At 46.8% G+C, this 16,543-nt stretch overlaps 2 protein-coding genes across 4 annotated transcripts in view; both read right to left on the bottom strand.

Moving 5' to 3' along the window:
- Positions 1-16,543, bottom strand: part of plxna2 (plexin A2) — a 211,741-nt gene that overhangs the window by 147,178 nt on the left and 48,020 nt on the right. The gene's annotated exons all lie outside the window — the stretch shown is intronic.
- csrnp2 (cysteine-serine-rich nuclear protein 2) overlaps positions 12,214-16,543 on the bottom strand; it is a 352,543-nt gene continuing 348,213 nt past the window's right edge. The window contains exon 6 of the transcript XR_014601566.1: positions 12,214-12,240. The gene's annotated coding sequence lies outside the window, so the exon portion shown is untranslated. The remainder of the gene's footprint in view (positions 12,241-16,543) is intronic.

Genomic DNA, 16,543 nt, shown 5'->3' with positions numbered 1-16,543 from the left:
AGATCCTGCCGTCAGGCCCAAGCTGGCTGGCAGTCAGTTGATGCTGTGAGACTGGAGCCAGAGGATGAAGGGGTGGGGGGGGTGGGGGGGGGTCATGCATCACCAGCCACGTGAAGGCCTGCCATCCGTACTTCCTCGCGGAGCCCCCCCACTCCCCCCTTCCATAATTCAATAACAATAATCCCCAATGAACACGCGGTAAAGCAGGCCGCTGCAGGGTGGAACTAACAGGCCGTGGACCCCCTTCCTTTGCTCTCGTCCTCTCATTCACTCGCTGACTGGGGAAGAGGGGAAAGAGGAGAAAGAGGGGAAAGGGGGCAAGTTGGGGAGGCAGCTGGGGCCAGGAGTGAGTGAGTGAGTGAGTGAGTGAGTGAGTGAGTGAGTGAGTGAGTGAGTGAGTGAGTGAGTGAGTATATGCATGTGTGCATGTGTTTATTTGAGGGGGGGTTGAGGGAACAGTCCCAGATGACATCCAGCCTGCAGACAGAGACAGAACCCCCCCCATCCCACAAATATTTCTACCCCCCACACACACACACCCCCACAGAGCAGGAGACAGACCCGGAGAATCCAGCTGGCTCCCATAGTTGAGTGGTCATGACCGTTAGCCTGGCCCACACACACACACACACACACACACACACACACACACACACACACACACACACACACACACACACAGGGTGCAAAGAAGCGGGGTCGGTGGGGTCACCTATCGATCATTTCGTGGTCAAATCAATCACTCGTCCTTTAATGTGGCGTGAAGCCAGATTGACCTATGGAATCTATACAGTTATTATTTACGGGCATGGTCTTCCGACCCCCCCCCCCCCCACCCCTCCGACCCCCACCATAGCAGCACCTCAGCTGGGCTGATGAACCCACTCTGGAAAGTGAAGACCACTCAAGAGCACATCGTCGCTGTCAGGCAGAAACCTTGCATCTCCATATTAAATTAAATGAATGTACTACTTCGTTATACTACAGTGTCACACAAAAGTTGCAAAAATAGCCGATCTACAAGCTTTGTAAGTTTGTGTATCAGTTATTTTTGCTAAATTGGAAAAGCTTTGAAAGTAAAAAGTGAAAGTTGTTGAGTCTGTCAGTGGGTTTTATAAATATTGAACCTATGAAAAGTAGGCTATTAACAAGAGCTTGCAACTAAATAATATCTACCTTGAAACAGTTGAAACACAGGTCCTTTTTCCATATTTCCTGACAAGTAACAGTTTTGGTTTCTGCCCGACAGCGACGATATTTATGTCCAGTGAGATCACGAAGGTCACAGATGGGCATTCTGACTCAACTGTGTGTGTGTGTGTGTGTATGTGTGTGCGTGTGTGTGTGCGTGTGTGTCTTTGAGTGATGAGGACTTCATTAAGACCTATCTACTATCTCCACACTCTCTCATTAAGCAAATTAAAATCATCACCGTGTGTGTGAGCCACAGTATTGTTTGGCTTTTTCTATTTGGATTTGGTTGCTTGGATAACCAGTGTCTGGGCAGGTCCAAATTATCTCTGATGCCTTCATAACACAGCAGACAGTAACTATGGTGTATGAATGCACTAATTATATTAACGGAAAAGTGTGTTTTTTTCTGCCTCAATCATTTCATAATTCAGAAACAATGTTCTGCTGCAATTTGGTTGTAACTTCAACACGCCAATGGCACTGTATTTTCTTCCCCTTTACATTTGGCCTGCCTGTGCATGACTGCTTAAGTTACTCTTTTGTTTGCCAAAATGGTCCGCTTACAGAACCTTACAAAAGGAAATGAAAAATACTTTATGTAACTTAGTTTATTTGGCCACTTTATATACAAGGAAGAAGTAGGCCTACTTAAAATCATCCAGGATGTCATTGAATTTCCATTGGCTGTATTGTGGCTTCTTGAACAACAACATGTGTTATGAGTTAGCATGAGTGCACTGTACGGCTGTCTTTTATGAACACAACAATAGCTATATGAGGTTCTTATTTTTGGCAGACATGTACTGGGACTTTACTGATGGAAATTAAGCCATCATTCATTTTTCATGTCCTACATATCAAAATATGTATGTGAAGAAACATACAAGGATTGCAGGGACAGTCCCCTGAGGCTACGTCAACTGGCACAGTGTGCACACGCGTGTGTGTGTGTGTACATGTAGTCGCATGTGTGTGCGTACGTACTAGCGCAAGCGTGCGTGTTTGTGCGTGCAGGCATGTTGTCGACCTATATGTGTGCCTTTCGTGTGCATGTGTGTGTATGTGCGTGCGTGCGTGTGCGTGTGCGTGTGCGTGCGCGTGTGCATGCCTATGTGCCTGGGAGTGTGTGTCAGTAGGGCAGGACTGCCTGTTGACAGACGAGAGTGGTGCTGAGAGGGGTCTCAGAGAGGGTCTCAGGGAGGCCTGACAGTTCTGTGACAGAGTGAGCCTGAGGAGTGCAGGCCTCCATGTTAATCCACTCTCATACATGTTAACTACACTTGGATGGTCCCATGCTGAGGCACATGACTCGGTACAGACCCCCTCCCCTCCCGAAGAAAAGAGCCCCCAAACTGAGTCTGCCAGAACCAAAACAGACCCATTCGTCACGTAACACCGCAGAAATTTGCACATATACAGCCATGGCATGCTAGCAGGCGGACTCAGGCACCCGCACACACACACACACACACACACACACACACACACAGTCCACCAAGGCTGTTATTAAGGAGTCTGGTGGACTGAAAATACAAGCACATAGCAGACATGGAGTTAACAAAGCTGTCTGAAACACTGCTCATTTAGGCTGACTGAATTGAGCAACCTTTTTAACAACCGCAGGGGGGGGGGGGGGGGGGGGGAGCAGAGCTGTGGCAAATTATACAAAAAAAGAAGAAAAAGTACAGCTGCACAGTCAGGCCTACACTGCAAAAATCTATGTTAATGTAACTGGCAATTTAACCCATAAGCAAGGAATGTCCAGAGCTGCTGGGTCCGGGTCCTCGGTCCAGAGTAAAATAGAATCACCGTGGGAGGAGGGACGTACCATGGGGGGGGGGGGGGGGGGGGCAATTGGCCACAGCTGGCATATTTGCTTGGTGAGGACACTTCCTCCCTAGCGGGTGGCATAAGGGCCGGGATGGAGAGTGCAGCGCGCCAGTCACGCCAGGCAGCCGCCTTTGAGACCCTTTTAGCATGGCCTCACGCCAGAAGGTAAAACAGAGAACACAGCAGGTTTTAGCGTCGCTTGGTTACTGTTCTCTGTAAATATTGAGTGCAGAGGAGCCAACCGTTGATCCGCTTCTCTCTGCTAAGCAGTGGGGAAGGCAGCATCATAGACACTGAAATACAGTTTAAACAAAACCAACAACACATGCGGATGCTGAGAGCATAAACCATCCAGTGAGGTGGTGCTCATATTCCCGATGAACCTCAACAAAGTCTGCGGAACGAACGGTCTGAACTGTGGCGCTGAGTGAGTGACGCTGACACGGATGGAAGGGGAAAGCCTGTTTGCTCAGAGGAGCCCAGTATTATGAGCTGTCTAATCCACTTCTTGTGGGAACCTGTAATGCCGTCTGATACCTGTTTAGAGTGCAGACACGCACGATCCCCCACCCCCCCCCCGCGCTTTCGCCCCGCGGTCACGGCCCGTTGTGGCTCTGTCAGCGAACGTACAATAACTCATTATGAGTCACAGACTACAGTCTGCCCGTCTACACTGCCACATTAAGGCCATAAACACAGGATACACTGCAGGAGGAGGAGGAGGAAGAACACTGTACAGTACACCACACACACACACGTGTATGCGCACAAGGCTGCACGCAAACCCATGCATACACAAATTAACAGTATTTTGAAAAGAAAAATAAGCCACTAAACCGCTAACTCGACCTTAATGTTATGAAATATCACAGGATGTTATTGCAGGAAGCAGGATGATAAAGAATCATTCAAGGACCATCACCATGACAGGCACACATTCTCACTCCTCAAACTGCAAGGGACGAGTAATTAAATTGTCCGGTGATTAAAAATGTATTATTTTATTCATCTGAGAACCGTGTGAGATCTTTCAGTGCAGAAAGCCCTGCCCTTTCTGTCAGTCTGTCAGTCCCTACTACCAGGTCTTATCAATAAGAAAACAAGGCCAGAACAAAGGCTTAGTGATGTGCATGAGCCTGGGGGCATTCCACTGGGCTGACTGGACTTCACTGTATGTGTGAGTGCATGTGCATGTACTGTACTGTAGCCCCTGTGCTCACACACCCTCTGAACAAACACGTCTCATCAAGCAGAAACTTGCGTCAATCACCGCAGGCGGAGGACTGTTTAAAGCCTGCAGAATAAAGCAGGGAGCTCCTACTGTATGTTGATGTTACAATTATATTTCCGCAAATTAGCATCCTTTTTTTTACTATCCCTCTTCCCTCCAACCTTATGAAGAAGAATGGAGAAATGTCAGTCACGTGGAGAGGCGCTGGGAAGGATTATGTGTAGTTTACTTCATGTCAACATGAGACAACAGCCATCTAATCAGTCTAAGAACTGGCATAATGAAGCTCTTAGCAAGCGTGTGTGTGTGTGTGTGTGTGTGTGTGTGTGTGTGTGTGTGTGTGTGTGTGTGTGTGTGTGTGTGTGTGTGTGTGTGTGTGCACATGAATGAAAGGTACATTTCAAAAGCTTGTACTCTGAACAATAGAGTGAATCAGCCGCTGGATCGTGGCTGATTAAAAGATGAGCTCGCTAAAGGTGAGCAGCAGCGATATCCTGCTGGGAGCTCAACATGCCGCCGTCTAACAAAGATCCACCACTTTCACCCTCCATTGTGCGTTCAGAAAAACAAATGGAAGTGAGGAAGCTCTCGCGCTAAAACAGGATAGAGATCAACAAACGAGAGCAAGAAGCCATTTCCCTAAACAATCTTCGAGATAGCCTTGAAGAGGCATGCACCGAATGAGAACAGGTGCTGTAATACTTAATCTATACTCCGTTGTATGGCGTGTCACTCGCTGAAAATAGCAGATCTACAAGATCACAGCGCATCACGATGTGACATGTTGCAAGCTTGTGGATCTGCAATCAGGCTTAAGACAGCGCTTTACTCAGAAAGACTTCCTTCAGCTCAGTGGTATCCACTATCCACGGTCAGTCTGTGAGGCGGAATAATGAGCTAGTTAAGCGGAGGGGTAAATGTCATTGCTCTTCTGCTTGGCCCTCAGGCTGCAGAGCATTGCTACAGGACATTAGATTGCCTGGGGGGTGGGGGGGGGGGGGGGGGGGGGGTGTACACAAGGCTTGCATCAGCATCACTTAAAGTGCTGGCTGGCTATCACATCTGTGTGCACATGCCACACACACACACACACACACACACACACACACACTCTAAGAACAAAGCCTACAACACATGTATTATATCAGAGGGCTAAATGCATCACATTGAATAAGAGAAGTGTGCCGAGTCGAGCAGACACAGTCTTTAGCAGTGTTTAATCTCCTTTCCATTGACAGGAACAGTAAATGAGAGCCTTTCTGGCTCCTCTCCACTGAGGTGTTGAACACACTCTGTTAGCTTGTTCACTGTTTGGCTAGCTGGCTCATCCTTCAGTTTTTTTTTCATTGCCTTGACTTGGATTTTTAATCCACTGTGTGTTAATTGTTTTAAATACAGACAGACTTACAGGTCTGCCTGTTGAAAGTTGTGGGTGTGTATGTGGGGAGGGATTTTTTTTTGGGGGGGTATTGTTGTGTGTTTTGTGAGCAATTTCTTTTCATTTAAATAATCTATATAAAATATATAAAACAAGAATTACTCATACTAATTGTCAAACTTAATGTTAAGATTAGGTATAGTCAGACTCAGAGACTTTGTCTTTGAACTATTCTAATTACATTTTAAGATATCTTCATTTTTTGTGACAAGATGCTGCTTGATCAAGACACGTACGAAAGGGCCTACTCTGTGTGGAGTTTGCATGTTCTCCCTGTGTCTCCTATAGGGTAGTTAATACCCTCACAAAAACATGTAGTAATCCTGGTCACTATACTGCCTCCCCCTGGTCAGCAGGGGCGCCTGATGGAGGGGAAGGGAACTGGTTGGAATAACGTGTTCCTTCCACGCGCTACGTCCAACCAGAGAAATTCCCCCCTGTCAGGTGACAAGAAGGTCAGTTGGCTCTCATGCATTGAAGGAGGCATGAGCTCGGCCCTGGCCTCCCTAGGCTGGTGGGGGGAGTGTAGTGCCCAGGATCACTTAGCATTGGCACGGGTGAAAAAAGGGTTACAAAAATCGAGGGATAAAAATTATAGAAGACACGTAAGACAGTATTTTTTCTCTTTACATTTGACAATGTATAGCAAGTACACAGTCAAATCCTCAGAGTAAATGGTTCCATTTGTACCCTCTCTGCGTTACATTGACACTGAGGATTTTACTGGTTAGTGTAGCTGGGTCCCTGTCACACCAAACAATGCTTTTGAAGGAGATAAATGACCGAGCCGTCAATCCGACATATGGACATAATGCAGGAACCACATCCGAATGCTTCCTGCCAGCTCATTAATCTTGCACACAGATCTTTCTCCGTTCACAGAGTTAGCTTGAATATAAACAAAGAATGTAACATTGTGACCCAGCGGCTTCGTTCTCACGTGATAACACTGTCAACGCCTCCTGTTGACTCCAGTTTCCCGTTTCAACCCAGTACCCCACATTGACCGGGTAGGTCTCTCTGTATGTTTTCAGTCTCCGGCCACCGCCTGACGCCTGTTTCCTACTACTACGCACCCTTGCAGTAACTCTAGACGTGCACACAGGCGGTATGAAAACAGGGGGCACACATGCATAGGTGCAGATGACAGCATGTGACAACGCATGGCAGCAAGTCCCCCTCTACCCATTCTATGGAGACAGGCACACACACACACACACACACACACACACACACACACACACACACACACACACACACACACACACACACACACACACACACACACACACACACACACACACACACACACACACACACACACACACACACACACACACACACACACACACACACACAGAATTAAATTCACACCTTGAACCCAAGCTGACACTTAATCCAGCTCTAGTAAAAGAAACAGAGCCCTCCTGCTGCCACCTAGCCCCCTGAAGACCTCAAACAAATAAACTTTCTTTGGCTTCAAATACAGCGCTCCCCTGGCTTTAAATACACTCTGGCTCCACTTTCCCCCCTTGGTTTCAATACACCTCTGGGTCCAGCGTTTGGGACAGCGCCTGCTGCCCATATGGTCCCCACTGGATTAGGCTAAGAAGCCTGGCCACATAATGGCGAGGCCGGGGGAACCATTAAAAACCCATTAATTGTGAAGTTGAAGCCCCTTACGGCAATGATATGCTAATATTTCTAAGCAGCAAAGACGGGAGCAAGGAATCTGAGGTAGTGAGGCAGGAACAAAGACGGAGAGAGAAGAGAGGAGAATCTACAGGCGGTTCGAGGTCATCCCTGTTATCCGCTGATCTGACTGTCACACACACACACACACACACACACACACACACACACACACACACACACACACACACACACACACACACACACACACACACACACACACACACACACACAAAGAGACACAAACACAACACACAGGGTGAGTGGGAAGAGGAGGGGGAGAAAAAGAAGAGTGCGGAGGACAGATTAGACAAAGAGGTCACTGTTGTGGAAAACATGAAGTCCGACATTAAAGATGCTGTTCAACTTCCTTGCTTTGGAGCCCCGACCACATGGCCCTGAGATCTGCTTGCAGAATGCATGGGAGAGACAGAGACAGACGGAAATAGAGATACGGGGAGGTCTGTGAGAAGGAGGGAGAGAGAGAGAAAGAAAGAAAGCAGAGAAAGCCAGGATGCCAAGCTCTGCTCTCATCCTTTCATGTTTGAAATGTAAAGCGCTGATGACATTTTATTTGTTCTGTGGCTCGGTAACGCCGCTTATCGCTGCATTCCTCTCCATGTCAGAGAGGGCTGGAGAGCAGCGTCAGAGAGGCTAAGTCCTCCCCACACCAACACCACACATCCCCCCAACCAGATTAACCCGAGCCAGCCGGGGAACCAGAGCATGGATTTGGAATGCATTGCCCAAATAAGATTTAGGCCTTTCACTGGCAATTACTCACAGTGTACATTTCAATGCAAAAGCCAACCCCCTCAAATGCAGCTGAACCATAGCCTAGGCCTGAAAGGGGATGTACTGTGATGTATTTGGAACTGGCTACTAAAAGCATAAGCCGGAAACAGACGATCTACAAGCTCACAACGTGCTACGCGTTGTGAGCTTGTACATCGGCTATTTTCAGCGACCCACACCATCGTACGATGGATTATAAATTAAGCATTACATTCTGCTTCTAAAATGAGCGAGCACAGGGGATACAGAGGTGTGGATTTATATTGTTCAGGTTCCAATATTTCCCCATACACGTCTTCTTGATTTTTCCCACACACCGAGACGTGCGGGGCTGCTTGTTATTCATAGACCGGCGCCCCGTATCCAATACGCAACGCGGGTATCATTATTTCAATGTGCGCTGGTGCACGTATAGCGTCATGCCACAGCTGACATGACAGAGACATCCGCAGATCAACATCAATAACTGCCAGAGCCGCGCGACACAGAAGACCACAGAGAGACAGGCAGAAGAGAACCACAGCGGTATACTGACTTCAAACCACAAAGCCCACAGACCGCTACGCTAGTATCCTGGCTGTATGGTTCATCTGTGTGATGAGTGTTCCTTCTATGCGGGCATGAGAGGCTAATGAAGGACATTTCCCTGTACGTCCCTAAGGAGCCAGGTGACTGTAATGGGGAGCACGCTGACGCTGAGTCTAATGCAGGTTAATCAGCCACCGGGGCCCCACAGGAGATACAGGCATATTATAGGACTATGAGATCTCCTCTCATTCCTCTATCCCTCCATTTGTGTCAGACCCTGAGAGAGGGAAGGAGAGAGTAAAGTTGTGATGGGATGAAAATTGAGTTGTAAGAGAGAGAGAGAGTGAGAGAGAGAGAGAGAGAACAGTAAGACACTGAGGACAGAGCCAACGAATCTGCCAAGCCTCTGAAACAATTAAGGCCCTGGATGAGGGGCATTTTTAAAGGTTCCATTTGGGCCAGCCGCGGCCCAAATGTGGCAGTAAGGGGAAAGCTTAGTGAGCACACGTAATCAGAAACAGGCTTCCTACGACAACAAACCAAACCACACACACACACGCACACATAGACATAGGAAAGTCGACACTTTACATATTAAAGCTCGTCGGGGAGCGGGGGGGGGATTGTGGAAACATCAAAATGTAATGAGGAACAGGCGTACATGAGGGGAGGAGAGAGAGATACAGAGAAGGAGAGGGACAGAAAAGAGAGAAGCGCACAAAGCAAAGAAAGGGAAAGGGGACTTTTTAAACATAACAGACCCGTATGCTCCAAACTGCTGTGCCTTCTTTCAGATAGTGTTGTTCTGGGGATTTGTTTTTCTGGCCGTCAGATGTGGCTTTAGCCCATTGTTTGGCTGGCTGCCGCTACATTAGCCACATACAGTAGTAAAATCCAGAGTGTTACTTTAACTTGTGTACAAATGGACCCGGTAATACCTGATACTTCATGGTCGCACACCGGTGTCGGGCACCGAAAATAGCTGATCTACAAGCTCACAAGACATTGCAGTGTGACAAGTTTTGAGCTTGTAGATCGGCTATTTTTGTCTCGACCACCACCAGCCATCAAAAAGTGTGACTCCCCACCCTCCTTCAAAACCGCCATAAAAGAGTACCTGTCTGCAATTTGCAACTGGACCTAAAGTCTTCTAGCTTGCCAAAAGAAATTACCCCTCACTGTTTTTCTGTAAATATACTATATACTATTATATATAGTATTGATGATTTCTTGTATAGTATTGTCTCTTTACATATATGTCTTGATGAATTGAATTCATAGGACCACAATGGAAACAAGCCCTCAGGGCTTTTTGTGTTATCCTTTTAGCATTATTGTATAACTGTACTTTGTAAAAGTATTAAATCAATCAATCAATCACGTTTAACAGGGCTTTAAAGAGCAGGGGAAGTAGAAGTGAGAAGAGATAAAGCCTGAAGGAGGGCAGAGGCTTGTGACCAGGTTAGCCCAGTGGGCGGGTCAGAGAGCGTAGCAGGGGTCCGTGGGCTGGAGAGACAGCCTTCCACATTCCTTTCTTGATCCTATGTAAACCCTGTCAGTTAACACAAGATCTGATATGGAAATAACAGGGCAGATGAGGGCTTCCACTGGCCTTATAAGGGATTGTAGCTTGGCCCGCGCTGGATCAGGGGGTGAAAACCCGTGGAGAATGAGAATAATAGAGAGAGTGAAAGTAGACAGAGCGAAAAAGAGACAGAAGATTTTAGAGAGAGAGAGAGAGAGAGAGAGAGAGAGAAAGAGAGAGAGACAGACAGAGAGAGATGGTTGCACACAGCACCCAAGCGGCAGACAGAGACGGAGAGTGTGAGAGAGAACAGAAATAGTGAGTGGAACCGAGCAGCCGCCTTTCTGGTGACATTTGTGTTTTATTTCTCTTCTGACGTTTTTTCAATGATCTCCGTTCTTTGAAACAGAAAGTCATCGGTGCCCGAGAAGAGAAACAATTTCCCTCCTGTCACACAATAGCACAGTGAACAATAGGGGCCCAGCACGACCAGATTCTGACGAATCATCCTACTAGCATTGTTCCAGATTGAGTCCCAGAGGTCCACTTTATTTTAGGATATCTCACCACTCCTTGGCGGAACAGCGGTGCCCTTGAAAGCGGCTGCAGCTGGGATGGGGAGCGAAGTGCAGTGTGCAGAGAAGACAGAACTACTCACCGTGTTCACAGGTTCAAGGGTCCATATTGAGCATTGACCCAGAGCAGACAAACAACGTCTGTTTTTCACATTGCTCTGTTAGTGCATTGCAACAGCACTGTCTATGATACAGAACAAAAAAACACTGTTACTAACAGTGTCTTCCGAGACCTGAGATGCTCAGATGGTGTGAGCCAAACGGCTTGCTGGGAAACCTGATCGGCCAAGCTAATCTGATCATCCGCACTTTGTTCAAGTGTCTTATTTAAAGACGACATGCAGCACGCCTACCGCGGCGTAACCCAAACACCAGGCTGATCCTCTTTCAGTCAAGGGTTCCTGGGGAGCGGGACCAGTCATTTGATCTGTGACACCTTGCTGTCTTATACCCACCCACCCACCCACCCCACCCCAACCCCTCCAATCTGGCCTGCAGCCTAAACATTGCATACCTACACCCAAGTGTCTAGCCAGCCACAACAATCTGAGCCTATTAGACAAGAAAAGTCATGACACAAGTGTTTCTTATTTCCTAATCGGTTGGAAGGCAAAAGCTCCTCAGTAGGTCAAAGCACCCCCACATGGCGCGTGTGTGTGTGTGTGTGTGTGTGTGTGTGTGTGTGTGTGTGTGTGTGTGTGTGTGTGTGTGTGTGTGTGTGTGTGTGTGTGTGTGTGTGTGTGTGTGTGTGTGTGTGTGCGCGTCTGCATGTGTATGCATGCACATGTGTGTGTCTGCTTGTGATGAAACACCCTTGAAATTGGGTGAAATATGTAGACTGTCTTTTGAATGTATGATCAAGGGAGTTTTCTACGCGCACATTGCTCATACAAATATGCTCAGAGGACTGGCATGTGGACAAAACACTGTGCACATACTGTACACAACCCTTCAACAGCAAGACAAAAAGCTAAAGCAAACAGATCCGTTAGAGCCAAAGCAGGAACGCCTTAGGGAAGCACCATGCAAATGATGTTGACAGGATCTATGACCCGCTGTCAGCGGGGGAGGTAAACTGACACGGGTCCACAGGTCACTCTTTCACTCTCGCTAACAGACAAGTCAGTCAGCTGGCTCACTAGCCAGCTCGTTGGCAAGCATAACCTACCTCCAGGCTAACCTAAAACACTTCTGCTGATTCTATGATTCGCTATCAGAATCAAATGAAGTAACAGGGAGAACCACATACATTCAATTTCACACAGGTAGGTAGACACACACACACACACACACACACACACACACACACACACACACACACACACACACACACACACACACACACACACACACACACACACACACACACACACACACACACACACACACACACACACACACACACACACACACACACACACAGATCTGCCCCCTCCCAGCACCCCTACTGAGCTAACAGCTGCTTCCAGCAGCACCAAATTGTGCTTGCCATATGCACCAGAACTCAACAATGAGTGACTTCCCTTTGAACGTAGCAAAAAAGAAAAAACAAAAACAACACTGATCGTTTGCCGCTGTGCTGAGACTCTATCAAATTGCCTCGACAGCTAATTCAGTCTGACACCACCGGCCTGTGTTGCCCCCACCCCCAACAGATCCCTGACCTCAGCCTCAGGCCCCAAGACTTAACCAGTCATGGTAAGAGGAGGCCTGGCCTGATGTTTTTCCAACCGGTAACCATTAACAGTGTAATAAGTAACACCGGTTGGTGAGCTGACCTGTGACTAAGGGCTGCATCCTTTGATATTCTGACCTCCTCTTTGCCCTCCCTGGAGCCCAGCAGGAGGTCTCTGATGTTGCAGGTGCATTAACCACTTTCAACCTGGCGTCCCTATTCCGGGCATGTCATCATTATAGTATTTTAAAAAATAACAGAAATAGCAGCTCTATAAACTGCAATGGGATACGTTATGAGCTAGTAGATCATCTATTTTTCGCTATAAAAGTATACCGGGCTTAAGTGGTTAATAGGCATTATGACTTGCCCTGCTACCCTCTCCCTCTCTCTCGCGTGCTTCCTGTGCACTTTCTTCCCTTCATTTTATATGCATTTTGTGCTGTAATCGATCAAACCCTGTATCACTACAAGCCGTTCAACACACACTCTCTGCCTGCTGCTACGTCCAAGCCTTTCTCTCTCTTTCTCCCAGTCGGGTGTGTTGTGTAATAGCGTTACGTGGCCCTGACCTCGTGCTCCGTGTCAGTGCCCTGGTGGCCTGCTGCTGGCTGGCTCTCTGATAGAAACATAATGAAACTAACCCGCAGCCGCACACTCACTCCCTGTTAGCCGGGGTTCAAAGGTGGAGTATGGCTGCATTTTTCTCAGGAGAGAACACGAGCAGCAGGCCAGCGTGAATATGGTTCCATTATAAACCCCACACCCTCCAAAAAGTGGGGGTCAGTGTCTGTCAGTGTCTCTATAACACAGGCCTTAACCACTTCAACCCTATAAGGAGCTCTATATAGCTCTCTATACTAGGGCCGCTCCTTTTCACTCTACACCACCTCTTCACCGAAATTAGTTGTGGGCATGAAGATCTGCTATTTTTGCAGAATTTCTGCCCCAGAATAGGGACACCATTGTTCGTGTGTAATGAAGTAGATGCTCCACATTTCTTTACACTTTCTGAGTGAAATCAACACTCCAGATTTGACTGTGTACCCAGCACATACTATACACTGTGTGGTCCAGCTATGCAAAATGAACTGTCCAACTCTATTAGGACTTAAAACCTCTCTATTCAACCATGTGGCAGTAAGGCGGCAGGACTATACCAAGAAAGTGTTTGGGATGACAGCTTTGCTTTGAGCTAGGGCTTGACATACAGCTTTCAGGGCAAAGAGATGCAGTTGTGTGCATGTGTGTGTACTAGAGTGCATGCGTTTGCGTGGTTTAAGAAGTGATGAGCAGGTAGACTTGGTGAGGGGAGATGCTATTACCAGTACTCTGAAATATTATCACACGCTATTAGCACTACATCACAGTTCATTAGGCTGATGGCTGGTTTTCTTTTTATTTGACAGCCCTGTGGTCAGAGAGAGAACAAGAGGGAGCGAGGGGGAGTGAGAGAAGTAAAAGAAAAGAGAGATAAAGCAGCCAATTTGAACAGAATGGCAAGGGATAGGGAAACAGAGGACCGAAAGAGAGGAGAAAGCAAAGGCTATTTCGCCTCAATCCTTCATGGGCAATACACCACCCTCCAATGTTTCAAAGGTAAATGGGACATACCTCAGAGGGAAATGGGACAGCTGCACTGTTTAGTGCCACAACATGAAAGAATAACGCGAACGATGATATTATTATGTCTAAACTCACACTGTCAGAGCTTCCTTAATAAACTGCCATCCAAATGGCCGCACAACGCCACAAAGAATGTCGTCACAAAGGCGATTCGCCTTCACATGTACACATGACAGCTTTCTAAACCCCAAGACGGTTCCCAGCAACTTGAGAAAAACACATGCAAGCACATTTGCACAGTACAGTAGATGAGACACTGCTTTGGCTCCTCAAGCAATCTAGAGGCGTTAAAACCTGATTTAACTGCTTAGTTGTGCATCATATCTCATATGCTAAGTAGCAGATCTACAAGCTCACAATGCTTTACAGCGCAACGTGTTGTGAGCTTGTAAATCAACTAGGTTTGGTGCGAGACACTGGCGGGAAACTAAGTATAAATCAGAAGTAAGCATACATGCGATCAGCTACATAAACAATGCAGTGTCCTATTTTATAAATAATTTCCATTTCATATCTGCTTCTAATGAGGATGATAATTAATATGCATCAGATGCATCTCTTGCAAAAATAGCAAGTAAAATAGAATCAACAAGCTTGCTCTTCAGAAAAGTCCATGTGGAGTCGGCCATAAGTGTCTCTGCCCAAATACAGTTCATACAACTTTGTCTTTCCTTACTCAGTGTCCTTCCTTTTCCCCTTTATCTAATTTTGGAGCACTCTGAGAGCCAACAGTAATGAATTGGCTAATCACAGTTATCTGGTCCATTCCAATGCTTTGTAAAGTGAATCAATGAAGCCCGGCACGAGGCCAGCCATGCACTTTGACGCACGTCACTCGCTAATCTATTTGTGGGATTTTTCTGTCCTCAAGATGTTTACTCTTTCCCTGTTTGTCTCTTCGCTCTCTGTGTACTTCAGCAAGGTCAGCTGGGAAATTGAAACAGTGGAAAAAACAAAAGCATTCCCTCTTTGAGGAGTGCAATGCCATGCCAACAAAAGTCAATCATTGGGTAGTAAACTTGGACAAAATTGTCTCCGATCGGCAGAGCTGTTGGAAATCACATTTCCTATCGGGTAAGAGAAAAAAATAATAATGTAAGGCCTACGTGTCGCGTTGGGCCGTATCCACGGTAACTGATCAATAGTGGCAACGCAACAACCGATAAGAATTTCTATGAATTTCAAATGTTCTCCCTGCGGTGCCTACATTGGCTGCAGACGAAACAGGAATATTTGATGGGATGCGAGGCCCCACTTCCCAGCACAACTTTCCCTGAATAATGCACCGGACAGGTCTCTTGTTGTGTTTTATTACACATAAAGTATTTGACTGTCAGTACTACAAATACAGTATTCATAAGGGGGGAGGGGTGCAGTGTTGTGTACTGAGAGAAACATTTGGGAATATTGAGCTGAATCTTCGCATGTTTAATCTTTCCGCCTAACTGGGAAGACATGGATCGGGGGGCCAGTGGGTTGTTTTGATGTGGTCTCCCAGTCCTAATGATACCGCTGCGCCCAACATCACAAGAAACCACACCATGCATGATTGCCACGGTGGTGAACAGCATTAGAGTCCAAACCAGAGTCTCCACAGTCAAATCCTCGGCGTTAATTTAACTCGGAGAGCGTGAAAATGGATCCAAATGGATCCGTGCAGGTTTTTGAGGATTTTACTATGTGCTATGCCTTCAGGCCTTTCGCTGGTCTCTCCCAATCCTTTCAAGTCAGTCGTATTTACCACAGGCCAAAGTAAATAATGCTATCATCAACTGAATTTCTAGTCCAATCAACAGGAAAATATGCTGGAGAAATTGAACGCAACATTCTCCCCCGTGTTCAGTCTCAGGTGAAAAAGTGCCACCAATCAGCGATGGATTAATTAATCTCGCTTGTGAAGTTAAGTCCAATTACAGGACGCACTCAACAGGGTAATTTGTTTTCTGACCAAAAGGGGGGGGGGGGGAGAAACAGAACACTGCCAATAATACACATGAAAATACAAAGCGTTCTATTCAAGGATAGATTGTTAAAGCTGTAAATGAATAAAGCGGCAACACACAACATGTTTACGGGCATATGTGATGCAGTCTTTAGGGGCTTTGCAACGCTGGCATGGATGCACACTGCTGCATGTCTACAGGCTAAATTAAGCCTGCATGCGTCGCATCCATCTGTAGCAAAGAAGGGTACAAAAAAAGTGTACACTGTATGAGCATTTCTCTGTTGTTGTTGGATAATGAGAAACGCTTCCTTTGAGACGCTGGTAGAGAAAAGAGGGAGGAATTAGAAGGAGACGCAGATAGAGGGTGAGAGAAAGCGACAGAGTGCCATTTGAATGTGATTAATGAGATCACTGCAGGGTACGCAGTGTCATGGTAATAGTTTGCAAGAGAGAGGGACACAGAGAGAGAGAGATAGAGAGAGAGAGAGA

The sequence above is a fragment of the Gymnoscopelus microlampas genome (genome assembly GCF_963454915.1).
Source record: "Gymnoscopelus microlampas genome assembly, chromosome: 10".
NCBI lineage: Eukaryota > Metazoa > Chordata > Actinopteri > Myctophiformes > Myctophidae > Gymnoscopelus > Gymnoscopelus microlampas.
This window is presented reverse-complemented; position numbering and strand designations above follow the sequence as displayed.